At 46.8% G+C, this 23,748-nt stretch overlaps 2 long non-coding RNA genes across 3 annotated transcripts in view; one reads left to right on the forward strand and one right to left on the reverse strand.

Moving 5' to 3' along the window:
• The first annotated feature begins 1,901 nt into the window (after nt 1–1,901).
• On the forward strand, nt 1,902–22,965 carry LOC102015819. The gene is made up of 4 exons (XR_263186.2): nt 1,902–2,057; nt 12,852–12,995; nt 14,817–14,927; nt 19,125–22,965. It is a non-coding gene; the product is annotated as an uncharacterized LOC102015819 (long non-coding RNA).
• The window catches only part of LOC102015488, an 87,142-nt gene continuing 71,356 nt past the window's right edge, over nt 7,963–23,748 (reverse strand). For both annotated transcript variants that reach the window (XR_001236696.1, XR_001236695.1), the window contains one exon: nt 7,963–8,820. This is a non-coding gene — a long non-coding RNA (uncharacterized LOC102015488). The remainder of the gene's footprint in view (nt 8,821–23,748) is intronic.

A 23,748-nucleotide genomic window follows, 5' to 3' on the forward strand; every position in this document is an offset into this window, starting at 1 on the left:
TGAGAGCAGAGCCGGCACACTGTGGCCTGTGAAGTACAGGGTCCCAGCTCTTCCTGGAGCAGTTTCTTAATGGAAGCAGCTAAGCTGCCTTTATCCTACAGATGCACCCTCAACAGGTAGTAGGAGCCAGGCTATGCACATCACTCTTACCTTCCTCACCCCACAGCTGCAGGTCATGGGTCATTTAATTTGTGCCGGGAATTTTGCTAAATATTATACATGATTGAGCTCATTTAATTTCATAATGATCCCCTTTCAGAGGTACAGATTGCATCTCTGTTTTAAGGATGAGGAAGCTAAGGTTTAACAAGGCTGACTATCCAGGGTCACGTAGCTAATCACTGGGAAAACTGGCACTGAGAGTCCAGACAGCTCAACCCAAGGCCAGTGCACTCTGGGGCAGTCCCTGGACGGTTCAGAGACTTGGTGCAGGAGATTAAAGAGACTCATTTTTAAGCCTCACCCCCAAAACCCTGGCTGGGCAGAAGTTCTCCACCCTTCCTCTTCAAACTTCCCACGTGTACGCAGGCATGCACAGGCATCTGAGCACGTTGAGGAGGGAAGAGGGCACACAGCAAGACAGACAGACTCCGCAGTCAGACAGAGCTGGGATTACATCTCACTGACGTAATCTCACTGACGAATCTCACTGATGTTGAAAGTTGGGACCTAAAACTCTCTTCTCCAAATCTTATTTTTCTCATCTATAAATTGGGCAGAATTATATTTATCTCTCCGGACTGGTTGTTTACTGTTATGGTTTTACTGTTTATATCACCACAAAGTTCATGTGTTTAAACCTAACCTCCAAGGCAATGGCATTAAGATGCAGGGGTTGCGGGAGGTGACTTAGGGCCTAAGGGACTGGTGCCTCATGAACCAGGCTGTTCGGGGGAGCCTGTTTGCCCCCTCCACCATGTGAAGACCCAGCAAGAAATTTCCCCTGGGAAGCAGAGAAGTCTAATTGAACATCAAATGTGCTAGTATCTTGACCTTGGACTTTCTAGCCTCTGGAACTATAAGCAGTAGATATCCACTGTTCATACATTACCTAGTTAAGGTATGTGGCTATAGCAGCTGTTTGAGTGGACTGGAATGCCTGAATTTAGGCATCCCATGTTTTAAAAAAAATTTCTTTAAGTACTTATGATGCACAAGGCTTAGTAAGACCTGGATAAATGTCCATTCCCATCCTTTAAACACAGGGATTCTAAATTATAAGTTTTGTGTCCTTAAAACCTAGCACAGAGACTGGTTCATAACGAGTGCTCATTAAATGCAGAGGATATAATGTTTGCAGGAATTAATTAATGAGTGCAAGAAAGTCAACACTTTATCTATACAATATAATATATATTATATAATATGTATACATTATATTATATATGATATAATATATGATATTATATATTATATATAAATAAATAATATCATTCAGCTATTCAGCTTATCTTTGTGGCATCAGCAACTGGCAATTTTCTCCAGCTATACATATGTTATGGTTTGTGTCTGGATGTTCCCCCAAAATCTCATGCAATCATGGGGTGCAGGCATTTTAGAGGCAGCTGAATCTGGAGTTTGTGATTAGTTCATTGTCCAGTGCTGGGATTGGAGGTGTGAGTGCTACACAAGCCCTAGGGCAGGTAGCCTGTGTACAGTATAAGGGAAAAGAGGCTTACTCCTTCTCCTTGCTTGTTGCTTTTGCTGTTTTCTGCCACCATGAACAGTTGCCCCTCTACTGTGTGCCACCTTGCATTGGAGCCAGTTGATTATGGAGTGAAATTTTTGCAAAATGTGAGCTAAATAAACCTTTCCCTCTTTACCTTCGGGTGCCAGATATTTTGTCGCAGCAACGGGAGAAAAGTAACTAAGACAACATGATTACTCAACAAAGAAGCCATGACTTTACCTATCTCAGCATAGACACAGTGTTGTATAATTCCATCATGAATGCCTGCCACATCCTTTGGTCTGCCTGGAACTGCCTGGAATCGAGAGCTCTACATTTGTCTCAGGGAATATGCGAGTCTGCTTCTACTATCCTTTCAGCAGTTGAAGTAAGTCTCATGACTCTTCTCTTCTGTTTTATAAATTTGTTATCCTTTCCAGGTCAAATTTCTCCCTTGCCATCAAGTAATTCATATGAGGAAATGATCTCTGAATCTCAGATTATCTTGGGCACTCCCTGCTTTGCCACTTCTCACTCATTCATTCACACATTGGATATTTATTCAGCACCTACTGCGAGCAGATGCAACAGATTGTATCACCAGACTATAAGCTTATTAAATTTTATATTATAATTGGAGGAGTTAGGCAACAAAAAATAGTGTTCATGTTGATGTATCATGAAGAAGAGTGCAGTGGGGTGGTGCTTGAACAGGTCCTCAAAGAAGTGACAGAGTGAGTGGAAGTTGTCTGGAGATGGAGTGCTCTGCAGGAGGAAAAGCAAAGCAGCAGAGGAGAAGGGGGCAGAGGAGAGTGAGGACCTGTGCATGAGGACAGAGCAGGCAGAAGTGTCCCAGGGTGTGGTGTGGGTGGGAAGGACACTGGTTTAAGTGAGGCACAGCTCCAGTGGGAAGCTGATCAGCACCAACGAGAAGCGCTCTCTGGGGCTCTGCACAGCTGAGATTCAGGGGTGCAAACAATGCAAGGAACATGGAAACAGAGAGCTCTTGGCGTCTGCAGCAGAGGATGGACACTGGCCCAGAGGGGCTGTGCGGGAGATGTGTGAGACCTGCTGGAATTCCGGATGTGATGGGAGAGTTCATCGCATTACATTTGCTCATGTTTTTTCAACTTTATTTGACATAAAAATTGTACATAAGCTCTGATGATGTGAGAGATGTGTACAGCGAGGTGATGATCACAACCCAGCTAGTGAACACATCTATCAGCTCACATAGTTTACCTTTTGGGGGGAGATGAGAATACTTAGGACTGTCCTCAGAAATTGCAAGTAAGTCCTCACTTACAAATGACCTCTGTTCCAGGAGAACCTCTGTAAGTCAGATTCACTTGCAAGTCCAGTAAGTGAGTCTTGCACACTTTGACACAAATATACAGTGTACAGTGGTGCCTCAGTTCACGAATATATTTTGTTTCACATTCCTGGGGAGGATGGCCACATTCACATTCATGCTATGGTCATGTTCCTCAACCAGTGTGGAGTTCATGAACAGAAGCAAAATTTTGCCCAACACTTGTTTTCAAATGGAATTGTTCATGAAAAGAAACATTTGTGAACCGAAGTATTACTGTGTATTGCTTTCCACTTTTGATCAATCTCCTCCACATTACCACTGCTTTTTCCTCCTGGCTTCCAGGCATCTTGGGCTCTGATTGAGCACTGCACCACTGCACATCATCACCTGTGCAGTAAGCACACAGCAGCACAATGTGACAGTGTTCAGCAAACACACGAGCTGCTTCTGTGATTTGTTTGCATCGGGGTATGTTTGTAATGCGAGGTCCATTCTACCTGTGAAACTCCAGTGGTTGTAAGTTGGGGACTTACTGTATTATTAACAGTAGTCACTACACTGTACATTATATTTCAGAACTTGTTCATGCTATAACTGAAAACTCATATCTTTAATCTACATTTTCCCCACTCTGATCCTCTGGAAGCCACCATTCTACTCTCTGGTTCTGAGTTCAACCTTCTGAAAGTCCAAAAGTCCATATAAGTGACATCATGCAGTATCTGTCTTTATGTGTCTGGTTTATTTAGTTTAGCATAATGTCCCAGATTTCCTTCTTTATATGGCTGAGTGACGTTTCCTGATCTATATATGCTACTAAGTGTGCTGTCATGTGTGTATATACATACCCACACATTTCTTCATTTCTCTGTCCACCAGTGGACACTTAAGTTGTTCCCACTACCTTGGCCATTGTAAACAAGTCGGCAGGGAACACGGAAATGCAGACAGCTCTCTGAGATACTCATTCACTTTCTTTGGATGTACTGTGTATGCAGTAGTAGAATGATCACATGATAGTTATATTTTTAATGTCTTTCATAATGGCTAAACCAACTTACATTCCCACCAATGGAATGTAAGGGTTTCATTTTCTCTATACTTTGCTAATACTTATTATCTCTTATCTGCTTGATAACAGACATCCCAGCAGATGTGGAGTGATCTTTCATTATGGTTTTGGGTTTGACTTCTCTCAATGTCAGTGTGCTTCAGTACTTTTTCATATACCTGTTGAGCATTTGTGTGTCTTCTTTGGAAAAACGTCTTTTTCAGGACCTTTGCTCACTTTTAAATTGGGTGGCTTGTATTTGCTGTTGACTCATGTGAATTTACATTGATTTATTAAAGGATCAGGTGTGGGTTATGGAGAGTTGCCTCACAATTCTGTATACAGGTTGGGGATAAAGTTTGGGAGATACCATTGTATAATTAGCAGCTTAAGCCTCTGGAACAAGTCACGAATAGAGTAGTTTCCATTCCCACAATCGTATTGTGCACTATTTATGGCACTAATACACATCTCGCAAAGGAAACACAATATCACTAAAAGAAGTATGAAAAAATCTGGCATCATATGAAATGAAGGCATAATTATTCCAGAACATTAGACTAAGGGGAGAGAGGCAAAGGTATTATGCACTTTCTGGAAGTATAAAGAAAACCTGAGCAGCTACATGGTAGTTAGTGATGGTTGCTTTTCTCTCCACAGTTACCTAACATGTAGAGTCTGGCCTTACACTGTGTGAAGGTCACCAGGACACAGTAATTCTAGGATAGGGGAGCCAGGCTGAGGCAGAGGAGAGGATACATGCAAAACTTGTAGTATTGGGGTGGGCTTTAAAAAATGGGGGATATTTTTGTATAAGAATAAGACATTTGGAAGGGATGTAATAGTGCTTTCAAAAGTTTTAGGGGCAACTGTTTGAATGAGAAACTAACTTGCTCCTCATCCATTGACGAGGGTATGCATGCAACAAAGAGATGAACTTGGGACTTTCACTGGGAAAATATTTCTACTCATCTTCGCGGTTTCAGGGAATCGAGCTGCCCTTGGAGCAGTGCTCATTCTCAGCAGGACTGATGGGGCCCAGGAGCTGGGCTCAAGGATGAGACCTGACACTGAACTGGAAAAACAATGCCCTCTTGTTTCCTCACCCCTTCTTCACACTGTCACCCCTCCCTGTCGGTGCTCTAACTCAGAGGAATCGGCTTTGTCTTCCTTTATTCACTTAGTGCATGTGTGCAGCACATAGTGTGCATTCCTTGTGTGAGGGTGGCGCATGCACGCAACACATCTTAATTCCTTTTTCATCCCCTTTCCCTCCCCTCCCTCCTCTTCCTCCATCTCTTGATCCCTTCCCCTTTGAGAAAGATTCTATTATTTATCTCTTATTTAGGCCCTTTTCTGTCAAGATGTGAACTTTCAGTTTAACCCAAGGTATTCATAACTCTTGTGAATTAAGAGGGGAAGCAAATGCCTTTCATTCCTTGTGCTGCCAAGGACCATGTGGTGACTGACCTCATCCGGGCCCTGAATGGCACCCCAGCCCCTGGGGGAGCCCTCTTTCTGGCGTGGCCCCAGGTCAAGGCCGATCAATTTTGCTTTGAGGGGAGGAATGTGAAGCACGTCCTGCAGGAAGGCCTGGAACAGATGTTACGTTGTTCTTATGGCTGCCTTTGCTAGGTGGCTTATGACTGAGCCCTTGAAAGTCAAACCAGGCATGGCCAGTGAGGCTAATCAAGGATCACTAGGACTTTAGAGAACAAAGGGGAAAAGTCTAGTGGGAAAGACAGCGGCGGCTGAGTGTCCACAAGAGCTGGGTGACCAGAAAGCAGGGTGGTAGCTGGAGAACCAGCCAGGCTGCATAATTTGACCTTCTCGTTTTATAGATGAAGAAACTGAAAGTCAGGACTTCTTGGAAGTCATGCTCAAAACCAACCCTGTCCGGGCTGGAATAAGGGTATGAGAGCGAACCCTCTTCAAACTTTATCTCTTGGGCACCTCCCCTGGCTCAGTCTTGACACTGAATCTCGAACTGCCCAGGCCACAGGACACTTGTCACACTCAAAGGCCTTTGGAGAAACTGCCATGGTTTGAATGTGTTTCCCTGCTCCTTGCCTAAAATTCATCTGCTGAAATCCTAACTCCTAATGATGCTCTTAGAAGTCAGGATCTTTAACCAAGAGATTAGGTCTGCTGAGGGTAGAGCCCTCCTGAATGGGACTGGCCCACTTGGTTGCTGCATAAAATACCACAGACTGGGTGATTTAAAAACAGTAGAAAAGTCCCTGGTCCAGCTTCTGGAAGGTTTGGAGTGTGGTGAGGACTTCTCCGTGCTTCCAACATGGTGCCCGTGGCTGCCTGCTTGGAAGGGATGAATGCTATGTCCTCATATGGTCAAAGGATAGAAGGGTGGAAAAAAGGTCAAGGGCTTGATGTAGCTTCTTTCCTGAGGCCTTAACCTTACTGACAATGGAGAGTCAGCTAATCCAGTGCACTGAAGATTAAGTTTCGGGGTGTGTGCAGGGACACGGTCCTTCAGACCACCAGCCGTGCCCTCATAGCAATGATCCGGGACAGCACCTCTGCCCTTCTGCCAGGTGGGAGCAGGCAGAAGGTTCTGTCCTTCACCAGGCCCTGCATCCGCCACATCTTGCTCTCAGACTTCTTAGAATTGCTGCAGCACAGTAAGTAGCTATTGTTTTTTAGCTACACCGCTTACAGCATTTTGTGATAGCAGCTGGAGTAGACTGTGATAGAGCTTTTGTGATAGAGATTCCGCCCCTGGAATGCAACATGTTTTCTAGTAGATGACTCACCCTCACTGGGGCCAGTGGCGAGTTAGCCTCACAATCAGCTTTTCACTTTTGAATCTGAGTCACCACAAGGGGAGCCGGTCTTTAAGAGCCAAGGATCGAGTCAAGGGACTTCTGGCTCTTCAACTGTTGTTGCTTTCACTGTCTTCTACCCTTTCCTCCAGGAAAGAAGAGAAAGGTGACCGATTTCTGCCTATCAATAATGTGTGTACCTCTCGGCCACATACTGTTCGGGTGTTTGGCCACCTGCTTCCTCATTCATTTGTCTGTCAGTGGCTGAACACTCCAGATTTGCTAGGGTCAAAGTGACTGACACTTGTTCCCTGATCTTAGGTGCTTACCCCTTAGCAGTGGAGGAAGAGGCCAAAGAAACTAGTATTATTACCCCTTCATCATTATTGTTAGTCGCTTTCCTCATCATGAAGACAAAATACCCAATAACCACAACTCAAAGGAGAAGTGGTTTGTTTTGACTCATGTTTTAGAAGTTTCAGTCCATGTTCAGCAGTTCAGGCTGCAGGAGGCAGAGAGGGAGAGGAGCCGGGCAGGGAGGTGTACCCTTCCAAGTCACAGTCCACCGGTGACCATGTCCCCAACCAGGCCCTGCCTCCTGACAGCAAGTCATTGCCAATTCTGCCATGATCCAGTCACCCACCAAACCCCAGCTATAAGTGCATGAGACTCCTGGGGAACATCTACATATCACCATAACAACTGTAATGATGGAGAGAGTGACAGATATTGTTGGGGCACCAGGGAAAGATGCCTCTCCACCTTGGAGAACAGGAATAAGTGCAAAGATGTCCTCCTGGAGGAGGAGGTGGCTCTACTAAGCTTTCAAGCAATGAGCAGAGTTTTGGCCAATAAAGAACAGGAGAGGGCATTTTAGACTCCATCAGGTGTGCACAGCGAGGGACCACCATGGTGCATATGAAGAAATAGAAACACATGACAGTTGTGTAGATTTCAGTGAGGCAGGACACAGAAGGAGGCCGACTGTCCTGGTCAGACGTGGAGCTTGCCTTTGTCCAGCAGCCTGCCTCTCAGCCCCACAGCCCCACCTCCTGACACCATCTCAGTGATATTTAGGATTGGAACACATCAGTCTGGGGGGGACACAAGCATTTACTACACTTGACAAAGTCCTCTGGGATTTTTCCACAGAAGATAAGCAAAATTTCTAAGTTTATTTGTACAATAGAACACAAAACAAGGGCAGGTGTTGTTCTTTGGAGTCTGCTGGCTACAAAGTCTCTGAAGGGGACCCAGGTGGAAGGGGTTTCTCCTGCATGTCCCCAGGGGTCTGGATGGGGAACTCTGTCTACACTGCTGCTCTCTCTACCAGCTTTGAGAAGAATTTAAAAGCAAGCCCTTACCCTAAACATCATGCCCAGAAAATAAAGTGCTCCCTCTCAACTCAGCAGTTCTCAAAATGTTGTACCACAGCCAGTAGCATCTACATCACCTGTCACCTAGAGATTTACTGGGCCAAATCCGCACAGCCCTCTCTAACCTCCTGTGTCAGATACTCAGGAGTTTGGGCCGAGCCCTCTGTGCTGTAGCAAGCCTGCTGCAGGATGCTGATGTTCAGCAGTAGATGATAACACGACGACATAGGTGTTTTATTGAAAAGAATCTTGTATATTTTTCCTGCAGTGTCCTGTACTTAATGCAAATAATTAAAAAATTTCCACAAACTCACTTCAGGTTCAACAGACTTCCAATGCAAGTGTGGACAGACCCCTGGGAGGCTGGAATTTGAGTTTCCTGTTGGCTCCTCAATATTTCTATTTTTTACATGTTGTTTGATTTGACTTCAGCTCTGACGGCACTTCTTTGTGCCACCACTCCTCTATGGACTTCCTGGGAGAGCAGAGAGGCTTCTGTCATGTGTTCCCAGAAGCCTTCTGGATTCCTGTTCATCGTCGCTTGGCTCTGCACAGAGCTCTGTCTCCTCTGCTCCACTCTAAGCCCAGTGAAGATGGAGGCTGTGCTTTTCTTGTCTGTCCTTGAGTACCTAGAGCCCAGCAGAGGGACATTCAGCAAATATGCATTTAGTTAGGTGGACAGCAGGCTTCCTTGTGCTCCAGAGCCTTAAGCTACCCACCCACTTGGAATGTTTCTCCTCAGCCCAGCCCGAGACTCGCGCCATCTCTCATTCCAACTGTGGCTTCCAGGTCATTCTGGCTGCTGGCCCCGCCTCCTGATGGCACAGCCCTGAACCACGGAAGTGGTCTCTACCGGAGAGCAGGTTGTGCAGCCAAGGGCTCCTGCATCTTGTTCAGCTCTCCCTTCTGCTCCTGAGGGCCTTTAGCAAGTGGCTCTGACTCTTTGCAGACTCATATATTTGATCATGTATCACCTGTGGACCGTCTTGGAGATGGAGAAAAATAAACCTAAGAGGAGACAACTTGCCAGTGGTTAGCAGAACAACAGCTACGATCTATGGCTTTGGGTTCTCCAGACAGTCCTCTTTCTGTCCTGCCTGTCACCTCTTTGCTGAACTAAGCAGTGTGATATTTTTCCTATAAGTGACAGGGAGCCACTGGAAGCTTCAGGGAAGTGGCAGGACATATTTGGTTTTATTCTAAGGTAAGCGTCTTCCTCTTGCCACATCGACTAGTCTTATTTCCAAGGCATCTGCTTTTCCATCTAGGGGTCACAGAGTCACTGCTGCACACATAAATCCTTCCCGGCATTTCCTCACAGCTGCATTAGTTGACAGCTCTGAACCACGGTGCTTTGGGCGAGTATGCCAGGAGAGCGATCATAGTCATCAGCCAGAAGCAGCCTCCAATGGCCATGGGGAGAGACATGGTACACTAGAAGGGTGTCACTTCAGAAGCAGCTGATTTATGTCTGAGTATTAAATATGACCCCATCTCAAGTTCAAGACTTGTGTAATCAACCCAGAGCTTCATAAGCTTTTAGAGAAAGGTAGCCCTTCTGCTATGACCTATGGCCAAAGGGGGAACACCTATGTTCATTAAAACACTTTTGATAATGGCAAAAATTAGAGGACTGGTTAACCCCATTGTAGCACTTTCAAAAGAAGGAATATTATCCAGCTATTGAAATCTAGTTTAAAAATAAGTAGCTGGTCTCCAAGTCAGAATGCAGCCACCTCCACCCAGAGATGGAGTCCACTGGGATGGAGGCAGAGACACCTGAGTCCAGCCCCCACAGGGAGGGAGGAGCTGGTAGAGCCCGTGTCCACCACTTGCCATACTCCTGTAAGTGCCAAAAGTCTGTATCATGTCTAGACTAGAAGTAATAAAAGATTAAGATAAAAAAAATAAGTAGCTAGCTGGGTGTAGTGGCTCATGCCTGTAATCCCAGCACTCAGGAGGCTGAGGCAGGGGGATCATTGTGAGTTCAAGACCAGGTTACAAAGTGATCTCAAAGCCAGCCTGATCTGCATAGTGAGACCCTGTCTCAAAAAGTTAAAAAAAAAAAAGTAGCTATAACTGGATTCTTATAATAACTTAGTTAGAGAAACTAGGTTATAAAATGTAAAGTGCTCTAAAGCCCGTTTTTTTATTTTAGAAAAATATAGCTGACTGGATGGATGGTAGATAGATGGATAGACAGACAGACAGGTAGGCATAGCTAGGTGTATAGACACATGGATAAGATAGACAGAAAGACACAAAAGACCAACATGTGAACAGCTTTCCTATCCTGAGGGAAGGATTAGAATAACTTTTAAAATTTCTTACCTTCATTTCTTGATTATTGAAAAATAACCTCATGTTGCATTTGTTAACACATTGTATTTAACACCAGCTGCCCTAATATTCAAGCACAAGCGCCCACTTTTACCTTTGTCTCCTCTTTACATCCTCTTTATTCTTTCTGAATGGATGCTGCTGAGATCCATCATCCAGACAGCCACCCATCCATGCATCTGCCCACCCCTCATCCATCTATTCATTCATCCACCATATATCCATACATCCACCTTCCTATCCATCCATCTGCCTACCTATTCACCTACCCACCCATCCATCCATCATCCAGACGTCTCTCTCTCTCTCTCTCTCTCTCTCTCTCTCTCTCTCTCTCTCTCTCTCCATTCAGGAGGGAGAATCTATGCGGACTTAGGGTTGCATCTAAACCTTTCCTCATGATACTTTTAGAGTATGCCATGTCCTTCCATAACTCTAGGCTATTTTGTTGTTGATTCCTTTTCTAGAACTTGGAGCCCTTGCTATACTCCACTGTGTTAACCTTTGTCCTCCTTGTCAGTTCTGCTCAGGCTTTAAGACCTTCTCCACATCTCGCCTCTTTCCTTTTGTTGTTTCCGTTCCCTCTCTATACTGTCCTGCACACGCATACCCCTGCCATGGCCTAAGCTGTCTCTACGAGCTTTGCGCTTTATTCTATTTGAAACTTTATTATCTACCTACTTGCTACCTCTTGATCTGCCTGGATGCTTACTGATGCAGGCATTACAACTTCCATCTCTGGACCCAGGGCCCAATTGCCTGATAAAACCTAGATGACTTCTCCCACTGTATGTTCTTTTTTTTTTTTTTTTGTCTTTCTATGCAGCTCAGGCTGGCCATGAGCTCACTTTGTAGCCAAGGCTGGCCTCAAACTAGCAATAATTCTCCTGCCGCAAATCCCAAGTGCTGGGATTACAGGGGTGCCCCACCACGCCCAGCTCACAGTATGTTCTTGATAGCCTAAAGGGAGGCTTGAGGACCAGGGATATAGCTTGGTGGCACAATGCCTTCCCAGAAAGAACAAGGATGAGTTTGATTCCAGGTACCAAAAAAAGAAAAGAAATAAAAGGAATAAAGAAAGGGAGGCTTAGCAATTGAGACTGGCAATTTAAAAGAGGAAAGGTTTATTTTGGCTCATGGATTCAGGGCTTTCAGTCCATGGCCTGGCTCTACTGCTCTTGGGCAGGAACATCATGGCAATGGGGAGTGGGGAGGAAAATATTCGTGTTGCAGCTGGGAAGGAAGGGGAGGGAAGTGGGAGGGAGAGGGACAGGGGAGGGGTAGGAGAGGGGACAGGGAAGGGGAGGGAGAGGGAAAGAACCATATTTTCCCCAGATGCCATCCTCGCAACCCGCTCCTTTCCACTAGGCCCAGTTGCCTAAGTCTCCACCATCTCCCACTACTATCATCAAATTAATTAATCCTCTTGATTAATCCATCAAATTAATCCATCAAATTAATCCATTAATCCAATTAATTAATCCATCAAATTAATAATCCACTGATGAAGAAAGCACCCTCGTGATCCAGTCACTTTCCAAAAGTTCTGCCTACTTCTGAACACTGCTGAGTGGGCTAGGACACCAATACCTGAGCCCCCTGAGACATGTCATATCCAAACTATAGGACAAGGTCGTGTCACAAGTGTTTCAGGCAGGCTTGATGGGGGTCCTTCAAGATTCTGAGTCTGATTTTCCCTTTGGCTCTCACAGTCCTCAGTATCACTTCTGCAAACTTCCTCACTGATCTAGCCTGCCCTGCGCCCTGCACCCCTGATATCCCACTTACTAGTAGGACAACCTTTTCATTTCTGTTGGCGTTTCTACGTTCCCAGTCAGGGTGGGGGTCTCATTGAAAGTAGGCTCCTTACTCTACTCATTTTACCCCCTTGGAGGTTAGGGCAGTGCCTAGCACACAGAAGGTGCTCAACTGATGTACAATGGTTTCCCGGGCACCTTCAATAAAGCCCTTACTAGGGGCTGGGGATTTAGCTCAGCGGCAAAGCGTCTGCCTGGCAAGCGCAAGGTCGTGAGTTTGGTTCCCGGTACCAGAGAAAAACCAAAAAACCAAAAAATAAATAAATAAAGCCCTTACTAGTCGGCAATCGTTACGTTAACACTTAGTAAGAATTTGCTTATTCTCACACACTGTGAATTAGATTTTATTCCCATTTTATAGATAGAAAAAGTGAGCTTTAGGAGGCTGACTCAGCTTTGCTCCCTTAACCCAAGAGCTTTGGAGGTGGCATTGAAACCAAGGCAGTTTGATTGTGGAGTGCTACACATTTCTCTTGAATTCATTCACCTATTCATTCCACCAGTGATGATCATGTGCCTGCCATGTGCCAGGACCATCTGGACTGGAAGAAGGTGTATGGAAAAGGTGACAATCAGGATATCAGATAATCCAACGCTGGATGGGAGTATAAACTGGATGCATGACCAAAGAACAGAGTATCCTCGAGGTACAGGCAATTTGGTGGAGGGTGGGGTGGCAGAGTAAGAACCACAGGCAGCCACAACAATGTGAGAGTGCCTGGCTGGGTGTCACAGCGCTTCCTCCTGCCTGGACAGTGTGCTTCCTGAGGGTACAAGCCATACCTACAACAACTTCATTTTCATAATCCAGCACAGCACCTGAAGTTGCCACTCAGTGGAAGCCATGCTAATGGCTTCTACATTTCGATGAAAAAGAGAAAACTTCAGATTTTAGGACACCAGAAGACTGAATATGAGGGTCTCCAACTCACAAGGGGCAGCCAAGGATGACCATAGCAACGAACAAATAGCTTGAAATATCTCCAGACCCCCATCTCAAACCTGCTCTCCTGGTAACAAAATAATGTAAAACTCGGTCTGAGGTACTGTGGCTTTCACAGGTTGCCAGGAGATCGGTACACTTACCACAGCCACAGACATCTGGCTCGGGGACAGCCCACTCAGCCCTCACGTGAGGCTGGACCACGAGGGTCCATTCCATCCACACGCGGTCCCCAGGGGCTTTGAAATGGGCCAGGGAGTCGATAATTGCCTGGAGGTGCCACAGCTGAAGTTTTTCTCCAGGTTTTGCTATAATGAGCTCCTTTTTCATTAGATTGATTTGTTTTGGCCTCTTTGGAGGCTTTGAATTCAGTTGTGATTTGCACCTGCTTTTTTGAACCTACAAAAACACATGAGGGAGAGAAAGGAGTCATATTTTCCTGTTTCACTGCCCCTCGGTTTCCAAGCTGGGGTTGCTCAGGGTCTAGATGGCCTTGGGAACAATAGGAGCTGGAGGGGGAGTAGATAAATGTGCAGGAAATGTGGTTTAGGCCGAAGCAACTTACTAGAAGACGGTGCCTCTGCAATGACTTGGGAGAGGAGGTGTCTCTTGTCAAACTGCAGGACACACGGCTGAGTCACCACCTCTCCAAGGTCACTGAGCTTCCAAGTGCCTCGCATGCTAATCAACTCCTCTGCACCAGGGAAAGCAAAATGAACTTGCTCCCTGGGTTTTAGGGCTCTTCTGAATTATTTTACTCTAAAACAAATAAAACATGTAAGATCCTGCCACCGCAGACTACTGTTCTCTTTAAAAGAGCTGTAACAGCGTTTTGGTGTCACTGTCACCCACAGCTTGTCAAAGATCCCTTCACATGACCCGGGGACACAAAGTTGGCCCTGGATCCTACCTCCCAAGGATGGACAGCAGTTCACAGATGTGCCCACCCACATTCCCATGGGGCCTGGGTGGGTCCGGGAAACAGTCCCGTCTTTGGACTTCGTATTATTTCAATAGGTAAATGATCTTCTGTCTAATTATTGGCAGCTGGTGACTTGATGTTCACATTTCTGAAACTCCATTTAGGAGTGATGACTTCAAAAATACAATGTCTTATAGCCCACAACTCTTACCATGGCTCAAGGTTTTGTTTGGTGTGTGTGTGTGTGTGTGTGTGTGTGTGTGTGTGTATGGGTTGGTGGCTGGAAGTAATTTTAGTGACATAATTGACAGCTAATTCCATCTGGAAGACTCACTGGCAATTTAAAACTGCATTGCTATGGTACGTTGTTGACATCTTTTCCCCAGTTCTGTTGGACAACTGGCCAGCACTGCTTTGAAAAGTTTCCGTTTGGCTCTAAATCTTATAACTCCATTCAATGGCATATAGTAGATTTTTCTTGTGAAACAGAGTTCCAGTAGAAGATCATGTGTGGAGGAATTCTGTGCTCGATCTGGACCCCACTAGCTCCTCCCTCCCAGTGTATAAAAGAACTTTTTGTGTTTCCCCTCTTGTTGATCATAGGACAGGAATCCTGGCCTCAAAGCAGTCATGGCAAAGAGCAAGTGGAAGACAATTTCTGCCCAGCTGTCCCATGGCCAGTGGGGGAAAGGATACCTGTTTTTATAAAGCCAGGTATGCTGAAGTCAGAGTTTCCAATTCTGATGTGCTGCAAGAATGTCTGCTAACTGTATGGGTGTAAATAGCAGGTGAGCCCACAAGACAAATCCAGATCCTTCATAATCCACTTATGCTGCTTTGTGGCCATTGGTTTTGTCTAGGAGCCTGTTTCAGCCTGGTTGGCAACTTCTCAGTGGTGGAAATGTGTTCTGCCTCCTAGCGTCTGCTGCGTAGCATCCTCATCTGCTCTACCCTGGATCCTCTCCCTCCTTTATATGTAGCCATGTACTTAATTCCTTATTTATAAGGCTTTCCTTGATATCTACATCTATCTGTCCACATCCACATCTCCATCTGATATTCACATCTCCTTACTAGCCAAGGGGCTTCTGTTACCTATGATCAGAAGTCTGAGCACTTCTGCTATCTCTAGCTTGGCACTGGAGTAGACAAGGGAAATAAAAGATAGGCAAGCACTGGGTGGAATGAGTCTTTCTCCATGATTTGGCAAGCAGGTTCCTCAAAATAGCTGCAAGTTTATTCGTCCTGTGGCAGAAGGGCTTCCTTTCCTCCTGGAGAGGACAGATAGAGCAGTGAGTTTGGCCGGGTACCGTAGGATGGACCTATGTAAGGAGAGCCCAGGAGTACACCTGAATGTGAAGTAGGGAAAGGCTACATGGGCTGTCTAAGATCCCAGCACAGGCTAAGGATCTTTATTTGTTCATAAGGAAGTGATCCAGGCTCAAAGCCCATTCTCATGTGATGGAAAGAGAAGGAAGAGCCCACATGCCTATGATTGTCTTTCCCAATGCAATTTTGTGTCCTCATTCATACTAGCCTCTGCATCCACAGCCACAGCCACAGCTACCTTATCTCCCAGGCACCAGCATTTGTTTGCAGTTCTATTTATTTTTCTTGTCTTGTTTAATTTAATTTAATTTTATTGTGGTACTGGAGAGTGAACCTCCACCCTTCACACTGAGATATATTCCTAGCTACTCCCACTTTTTAAAATTTTAAAACAGGGTCTCATTAAGTTGCCTAGGCTGGCCTCGAACTTGCAATCCTCCTGAGTAGCTGAGTTTACAGGCACATGCCTATATGCCTAGCTCATTTATGTTTTAATGCAGGTTTTTATTATTATATGAGACTCTGAGCTTCTGAGAGGTAAAGGCATGAATTATTGATATTTGTATCTTACAGCTCCCAGTAGGTCTTCAAGATTTAGAAGTGGGGGAAGATAGCCCATACTGAGCCTATTCCCCATGTCAGGCATTGTTCTGGGCAGCTCACACACACCATCCCATTCAAATCTGACCACCCTTGACCTTGTTCTCCTGTACTACCCTATTTCTAATGCCCTGAATGCACAAGCAAGCCCTGCCCATCTGACTCGCGCACTGGTTGTCCATCTGCCCAGACCACTCTTCCTATGGTCCCAGCCTCCTTATAGCTGCCTTTTGCATTTCTTTCTTACCCAAGTTCAACAGTCACCCCTTCTGAGAGCCCCCTCCCTCCAGACACATTGCCAAGGAACATACTCCAAATCCCCCACAGGGTTATTCCATACTCCTGAATCCTTTTTCAATCTTGCTATAGCACTTCATGCTTAAAATTAACTTGTGGATTTATTAATTTACTTGTTTGTTTTCTGTCTCCTTTCCCAAGTAAAATAGCATCATGAAGCCTTGCCAGTCTTGTTTGAGACTATGGAAAAGTGCTTAACACACAGTAGGTACTCTCTTGACATACAGTAGGTACTCAGCTGTTCCACAATGACAGAATGACTTGGAGAGCAGGGGTTGCTATGCCTGCACCTGCTGCTGGCTGGTGACCTTCCCAGCCAGCCTGCCCCACGGTCCTGAGCTACTGTGAACCTAAGCCAGCCCAGCTCCCTGCTTCGTCACTTGGTTTTGATTTCATTTTCTAGTCTGGAGTATGATTGTTTTCTATCAACTTTCAAAATTTCTTTGACGTTTTCAGTTTCTTATGAGTGAAAAAGAAGTGATCTTGTGACAGTGTTCTAGAAGTGATCAGAGGGATAAGCCTTCCTCACTGGGTGAGGCCTTGGTCTGTTGGTCAGTAGTCCCACAACCCGAACAAACATGTCTCAGCCAGAGACCCAGTGCATTGAGGAAGGCACAGAGTCGCTGGGAGAGATGAAAAGCATGGGGAAGATCACAGGCCCGTGTGCACATGGAAGCCTGGGCCCACATAGCAGGCAGCACTCCCATAGCCATCTCTTCAAAGGCAAGGAGAGGGATTGCTCCTGGAGCCCAAGGAAGGAAGGTGTAGGGAAAGGTGCCTGACCAGAAGCTGCCTTTGTTAGAGAGTGGCGGAGCTCAGAGACCCTGAGAGCAGGGAACCAGGAGGAAGAATCCCCTGTCGTCCTGTGCCCTTCACTGCTTGTGTCTCCTACTGCTGCCTCCCCAGACAGGGCTCTTCTGGGTACAGAGGGCACCACTGTACATTGATGTGGCACTTGCAGGGCAGCACTGGGGTACAGAATGGGGTACAGAGTGGTGGGAAGATACAGAAGGCCCTGGTACTGCTCTCCTGGTCCCATTCAACAGATTGGGAAACTGGGGATACGAAGGCAAAGTGCCAGTGAGTAGATGGAATAGAATCAAGTCAAATCAGATGGCTGTGGATACAGACGCCATCTCCATCATCTGCCAGACCACCCCACCTTGCCCCAAATGATCATTGTTGAGGTAGATCCTAAACCACTGCTCAGATGAAGGGAGTAACCGAGGCACGGCCTGAAGGCAAGATGAAGTTTCCATTGGCATTATTTGTCATCAGTGAGGTCAACCCAACCAGACCTCCTCCATTTAAAATATCTTCAGATAAACCAAGAGGAGACAAGAAGAGGGGAGGGGAGGGGAAAGGGGGGAGGAGAGGGGAGGGGAGGAACACCAATCGTACATAGAATACCAGCCTAGTGTCTAATTATAGCCTATAAGGCCCCTCATGAGCTGGGCATGCCCGACTCATCTTTCCTCATTCCCCATGAGGCACTGTATCCCAGCCAAAGTAAACTTTATTTCGTTCTCTAAATAGCCCTCAGGTCTTTGCCTGAGCTGCCACTTCTGCCTAGAACACTTTCCACCGCCTTCTATTCACGTCTCCACCCGCACCTACCTAGCAGGTCCTGCTCTGGACTTTTCTCTCTCTCCCTCCCTCCTTCCTTCCTCTAGCAGCTATTCCCTGCATGTCTGGTATGGTGGATTTGCTGCTGTGGTGAGCTGTGGTCCACATCCTCACAGAACTTCCACTGCCCCTGGAGTGTCAGCTTTCTTTCTCCTGTGCCTGGCTTAGCCTGTGACAACCTTTCTCACTCTGTTCATGCCCACTCAGGCTCAGGTCCACTGCCTCTGTTAGACCCTAGACCTCCCTGGGGTGGGACTAACCTACTTTGTGGGTGTTGTTTTCTATCATTGCTGTAACAAATTACCATAAGTTAGTCGCTTAAAGCAATGCACAGTAATGATTTCATGGTTCTGAAGAAGTTTGACACAGATCTCAGAGGGTGAAAACCAAGAGCCCAAGAGGCTGAATTCCTGTTCTTGCCTTTTCTGGATTAGGCTGCCTGTTTTCCCCAGCCAATGGCCTCCTATCTTCAGTGTTGTCAAGACTGGGTGTCTTTCTCACATTGCATCACTCTGACATGGACTCTTTTGCCTCTTTTCCCACTTTTTGAGGACCCTTGTAACTGTACAGATAAACTGTCTGACCCTTGTAACTGTCCCAGATAAACCAGGATCATATCCTTATCTTAAAGCCAGCTATTAACAATCTTAATTTCACCTGCTTCTGAATTCTTTTTTGCCATATTAATATTACATACTCAAGGTATTAGGACACAACAATTGTTTGGGGGCCTATTCTGCCCACCACAATGAGCACTCGCAAATGCTAGTCTATGGTAAAAATTGAAAGTCTGAATATGCTGATGGAACAGAGAGAGACTATGCACAAACTTGCTTCTGTGCAGGGCATGTATGTAAGCATGCTGAGAGTCCATGCATATGTGCAGTACAGAGGACGGGGGTGCCCCTCCTGATCCCATTGGTAGATGGCCAGACAGTGGAGATGTGTGTTGGGAGGTGGGAGGATCACCTAAAAGCAGAGATGTAAGCATGAAGCAGACAGCCAGGTAGTCCTTTCCTGATAACTCAAAATGTTAACTGTTGGTTTAATCCCATACAGGTACTTCTGTGTGCTACACTCATAGGTGGTGAATACATTCTGGGTGAAGTCACATCTCATGCAGGCCAGGTCACTGTCCTGGAGTGGCCCGCATGAGTCAGTGCAAGGCTCAGACTCACTCAGGGTAGTAGCAGGGAAAGTACAATCAGAGCAGAGCTTCCCATCTTTACTGTGAGAGCAGCTGGCATGGAATCCTTCTCAAATGTCAGCCCATTCCTTACCTAATTTCACAAGTCGAAGGACAGCAAAGCCTGGAAGAGTTTCAGGTTCCCTTTGGCCTCACCATCTCATACATGGCCTGGGGCACAGAAGGGACGTGGACAGGCTCATGCACCGGTCCTGAGGGGGTATGGCCAAGGCCCCTCCTGCTGCAAGGAGCTTCTAGAGGGGACTGCAAGCCCCTTGGGGGCAGGGACTTTGCATGCTGTCACGTCAGGCTGCTGTAGTGCTCCCTGACCCACCAATACTTATGTTTCCAAGTGATAGAACCCAGGGTGATGCTTCCAGACACTCTTCCCTAGAGTCTGGACCTTGGTTGCATTTTGTACATGGAGACAAATTATAAATGTAACTCTCAGAGAGGTCTTCTACTTCTCTTTTAGAGCTTAGACCACAGCCAGACCCAAACTGGAGGTATTTGCTAGTCATCCCACACACCTGTGCCACACGCATTCGGGTTTAGGCAGCAATGCCCAGGACCCCCACCGAGACTAGTCATATGCTAGCTGTCAGCAGCACAGCAGCAAGCCGTGAGACATAGAGACAGGAAGTCCACCTCAAGGGGCTCAGAGTCATAGGACTTTCAATTATATCCAACCAGCAGTCAGGGAAAGGGGAAGCGGGAGGGGGAAGGGAGAAAGAGAGAGACTGAACCGGAGCACCAGAGGGGGTGAGGGGATGAGCAGGAGCATGGAAAAGAGTTGGAAGCACACCAAGCCCCAGCACAGCAGTGTGGTGACAGATCTAGACACACAGGCAGAGATGATGAAGAGGACCTACTCTCCATCCACAGAGAACTCCTCCCAAGATCTTGCCTCTAGATATAAGATCCCGGATGGGCACCTACCACCCAAAGGAAGCGGGAGGCTGCAAGAGAAGAGCTAGACCTCTCCATGATGCCTTCCTCAGAAATGCCACATCTGCCCTGAAGCCTGGAAAGAGCTTAAGAATTCATGGTCCAACCCTACCCAAGGACTGCTCTGAGCTCCCCTTCTCTGTGGAATGCTCCCCAGTTCATCTGAATAGAAACTTCTCCCCTTCCCACTGGAAGGAGAAGGACCCCTAGTGTGGTGCTCTATCCTGTTTGCCACTGGCTGTGTGGGCCATGTTGACTTCATTAGCAGAGACTGTATGTATCATGTCGGGCTTTTTAGTAGTGGCTATCTGCACCACGCTGAGATATGAAAGAGCACAGTAGGTATCCCAAAGGGCTCACACCCCTTCTCCAGTAAGGCTGACAGTAAAAACCATTCATCCATCCTCACTTATTCCACTAATATCTAGCTCCTGCTGATACTGTACCGAGTGTGTGCTGGCACCTCAGCCTGGGCCCAGGGCTCCTCAGGGCAGGTACTCACAGCTCTGTGCAGCAAAGAGAGCCAGAATGCTGATTCCTATGCGAAGGGCAAAAAGTTGAGACTCAGAAAGCGAAGGTCTGATGGCAGCCAGACTCAGCTCTTCCCTGGCCTCTCTTCTCTCTTGTCTTACCTGCTCCCATGTACCCCTCTATGTCCACATCTGCACCCTGATTTTGAACATGACTCTTCTGGCCCTCTCACTGGGGCAGGGGCGGGCAGGCCATGCTGGGCATGTGGGAAGGCCACCTCACACACTGAACTAAGCACTTCTGCGAGCTCAGCACCTCATGTAACTCCTGGTCCAAAGTAGATTCTCTAAGAAGTGATTTGAATGATTGAGGCTCTGGGTTTAGACCTCTCAGATCCTAGAAGCTTTACTGTTTCATTCAAGCTTCAGCAGAGAGGACCACTCTCCCCAACCTCCTCACTCCTTTGTCACCTTATTGTTGGATAAAACATGTGCCACCAGACAAAACTGGAATCATCCTTGAGACAAGCTGGGACTTCCTCAGTTGTGACAGAGGCCAGAGTTAAGAGAGCAAGACCTTGAGCCAGGGCGGCCCTTTCAGTACTCATGTCATAAAGGACAGAACGAATGCAAACATGGACTTGGGGGTTAGCCTAAGACAGCAGAAATGCACAGCAGCAAGGACCAAACTACAAGTGAAGATAGGGGAGGTCTAAGATGATTTATTTCCCTTTTATTCTGAAGCAAGGACTCTGAGGGGGTGCAATTTGCAGGCTATGACAGCAGCAAGAGCACCTGTCCTGTTCCATGCAGACTGCTGGTCACCTCTCGAGCTAGATCCCAGCCCAGTCCATGGTCTTCCAGGCAGCATAAAAAGCCGTGTCTGTACCCTCATCACCTCCAGCACATCCTGGAGGGGGTTTCCCTTCAAATGAGCTCAGCAACACCTCCCACCCTGGGTGGAAGGGATAGTGTGCAGGGAATGACATACAGTCCTCCAGGGCTCAGAGTCCAACAGGGCCTCAGGTGAGGTGGGTGGTGGGAAGGACAGTGTGTGAAGACACATTCAAGCTGCATCAGGAGCACTGCGAGGGGCCACAGGACTCAGGTTTGAGAATTTCAGAAGATCTCACGGAGGAACTAATGTCTGAATGAACTGGCTTGAGGTTGAGCGGATGTTTGCAGCTGGAGAAGAGACTGAAAAGCAGGGCACCCACCCTGGTCACAGGGCAAGGAGGTATGCTTTGTGTATCGGGGAGGAGCCAGCCCTTCAGACGGGTGAGGGGCAAGGGGACCTGCCACTGAGTGACAGAACAAATCCAGCCCTGCTGCAGGGAGGGCACAAATGCCCAATGATGGGTTGGCAATGACAGGGATTTTTTAAGCAAGAAAGTCATGGTCCCAGCACGGTCCAAGCAGTATTGGCGATGGAAAGCTATGCTTTCAATGGAGGGCTTGCAGGGAGACGCCAGGGAGGCACCAGAGCAGGAGGCTTCAGCAAGCGTCCTGAGAAAGAAGCAGGAGTCCAATCCAGGCACAGGAGCAGGCAAATCCAGGAGATGCTGGGCAGGTCAAGTGGATGGACTCAGCGTGGTCAGAGGAGACAGTAGGACTTTGGATGTGAGCAGCTGCCAGCAAAAAGCTGGAGCAAACGATGGTTCCCTTCATCCGGCTGTGGGCTCGGGAGGGGACAGAAGATTCTTTAGTCTTCCAACAGCCAGAGGTGTGGGCAAATTGTTACCGGTCCTAGAACCCAGGAATTTGCTGCTCCCTTACGGTGTACAAACCTCAGTCTGTGCTTGGAGGCAGAAGGATCCCAAACTAAAATGAAAACTTCATCTTCGGCACAGCCTCTCTCTCGGCTGAGTCTCCAAAATGTTATGCTGCCAAAGGTACCTTGTACAAGATTAGCAGATTTTTCCCGTTTACCAATTTATGTGTTTTTCTTCCAGCCATCCAAAGGCGTGTTTCAGGATTTTCAAGTTTCCTTCTGGCACATTACACAATGAGAAAGGGCAACATGGCCCCCAGTCACCAAGGCTCCCATGTGCCTGGGAGAAAATGTTTACAGTACCATTTAGCCTGGAGCAAATCCACCATCAGCATTTTTATAAAGCTCAGAGAAAAAAGAAACAAAAGCTGTTGAAATGTGAAAATAATTAGAGAAGAGACATTCCCAGGGAACAAACATGGCCCACGCGGGATGGAGGGAAGAACAAACAAACTTTGGGGAGGTTATGGAGCTGTAAAATCCTTGTTTATTTCTGAAGAAAGAAATAAAGTTGGAGGAATGCCACCGCGTCTGCACTATAATAAATCAAGTTTGAGGGGGTGGGGAAGGAGGAGTCGGCCTATAAATTCAGAGACAGAACAAAGCCGCATTCCAGCAGTCCCTGGTGGCGTGTGAACCTGCACTATTTGATTTCTGCAGCGATCTGGCTCCTGCCCAGTGTCGCTGTCTTCGAAAAGTCAAAGTGCCCTGGGTGTTCCTCAGTGTGGTCACCCTGTCAGAAAAGCATTTGGTTTGAGTTAAGATTTCTGAAAGCAAGTCTTGGGGTTGTTCGATTTTCAAAAAGAGAGGGAAATCAAAACACCCCACTTCCCTCTTCTTCTCAAGCTGAACTTTGCAGAGCAGTTTTGCGTGACAGAGACCACAAGGAGGTCAGTGAGGCGCGACCATGGCCAGGAAGGGTCTGGAGGAAATTCCCGAAGTCCTGGCACTTGGCGGGGAGGTCCCCCTAACCCTGCCTGCTTAGCAGGCTTTGGGTAAATTTGCCTATGAAAGGTCACAGCTAAACTGCCTCCTAGCCAAGGGAGGAATTTTCTCTAGGCGATACCTCAAGTTTCTGGAGGAGAGGAACTGCTTCTTGAGAAGTCCACCTGCCCTGCAAGGAGGGCAGCTTGAGACCTGGCCTGATAAAGTGAACACAAAGGTGGACAGCCCAGTAATGTCCATCGTGGTCTCAGACCCCTCAACTTCTTTCTCCATTTTTAAATGGGAATATGAGCAAAGGAATTTAACTCACTGGATATTGATGGAGTGTCTGCTACATGCCAGCTCTACTAAGCTACCTACATG

The sequence above is a fragment of the Chinchilla lanigera genome, unplaced genomic scaffold (genome assembly GCF_000276665.1).
Source record: "Chinchilla lanigera isolate Chin_1 unplaced genomic scaffold, ChiLan1.0 scaffold00063, whole genome shotgun sequence".
NCBI lineage: Eukaryota > Metazoa > Chordata > Mammalia > Rodentia > Chinchillidae > Chinchilla > Chinchilla lanigera.